Here is a 1,370-nt window from a genome sequence, read left to right as displayed (position 1 = left end):
ATGTGCTTGTTGGCCATCTGAATGTCTTCTTTGGTGAAGTGTCTGTTCATATCCTGCTCCCATTTTTCTATTGGATTATTCACCTTTATCTTGTTGTGGTGCTCAAGTATTTTATAAATTCTAGATATAAGTCCCTTATCTGGATCCAAGATGGTGATGGGGGCAGTGACAACGTGGCGAGCTGCGGGAGCAGCAGACCACTTGGAAAAGGGCCATTATGACCCTCTACAAGACTTCTGTTTATTAATAATTGAACAGTTAAACAGTTGATGACTGGTCTTCAGTGAGGATTGAGGCTCAAGAACAGGAATTCAAGGATTTCCAAAGAAGAATGGTTGAGTGCTGCAGCTCCCAACCTCCTCCCGCAGAGCCCGCACTGTGCCTCACCTCACCGCAGCTGCAGCTCCATGAAGCTCCCACAGCCGGAACCTACGGAATCCCTCGCCCAGGATGGAGGGTGGGCACCGGGCCTCTCCAGGACTGGTGCAGTGGAGCCGCCACACTGCAGCAAAGTGTACTTGTTCCGAGGAGAATTCTTGGAGCCAAGATGGCGGCGGCAGGGGAAGTGGGCAGACACTGGCCTCCCGCGAGTGAGATGAAGCGCAACCGCCAGCCACCCATGTGGGAGATGACCTGCGGGAGATGGCTTGTGCTCACTGGCCACCCACATGGAAGATGGCACTCGCCCAGCGACTGCCTGCGTGGGGGATGGTGCGTGCCTGCCAGCCACCCGTGTGGGAGATGACACTCAGGAGGTGGCTTGTGCCCGCCAGCCACCCGTGTGGAAGATGGCATGTGCCCAGTGGCCACCTGCACAGGAGGATGCCGCGTGCCCACTAGCCGCCCACGTGCGAGATGGCGCGAGCCCGCCGGTCACCCACAATGGGGAATGGCATGCACCCTCCAGTCGCCCGTGTGGGAGATGGCGCACGCCTGCTGGCCGCCCTGCGCTGGGGGATGGTGCACACCCGCTGGCTGCCTGTGCAGGAGATGATGCAAGCACTCTGAGAGATGATGCATACCCACCAAGAGATGATGTGAGCCCTCTGGTCGCCCACGCATGAGATGACGTGTGCCCGCCAGCTGCCCGCGCTAGGGGATGACGCACACCTACCCCCACCGGCTGCCCGTGCATGAGATGACTCGTACCCACTGAGAGAGGATGTGTGCTCGCGGGTCGCCCACGCACGAGATGATACGTGCCCACCGGCCGCCCACGTGGGAGATGACACGCGGGAGATGGCAAGCGCCTGCCAGTCACCTGCACTGGGGGATGATGCGCACCCTCCAACTGCCCACACAGAAGAGACGACGTGCTCCCCACCGCCCGTGGGGGGATGTGTGCCCCACCACCTGCAGGTTTGGGTTTC

At 59.6% G+C, this 1,370-nt stretch overlaps 1 pseudogene; it reads right to left on the bottom strand.

Moving 5' to 3' along the window:
• Window positions 1–836: 836 nt before the first annotated feature.
• Window positions 837–1,370, bottom strand: part of LOC102851119 — a 105,457-nt pseudogene continuing 104,923 nt past the window's right edge.

The sequence above is a fragment of the Elephantulus edwardii genome, unplaced genomic scaffold (genome assembly GCF_000299155.1).
Source record: "Elephantulus edwardii isolate Elephantulus edwardi_28Jun2011 unplaced genomic scaffold, EleEdw1.0 scaffold00058, whole genome shotgun sequence".
NCBI classification, from domain to species: Eukaryota; Metazoa; Chordata; class Mammalia; order Macroscelidea; family Macroscelididae; genus Elephantulus; species Elephantulus edwardii.
The sequence above is the reverse complement of the archived record's forward strand: the minus strand, read 5'-3'. Positions and strand labels throughout refer to the sequence as shown.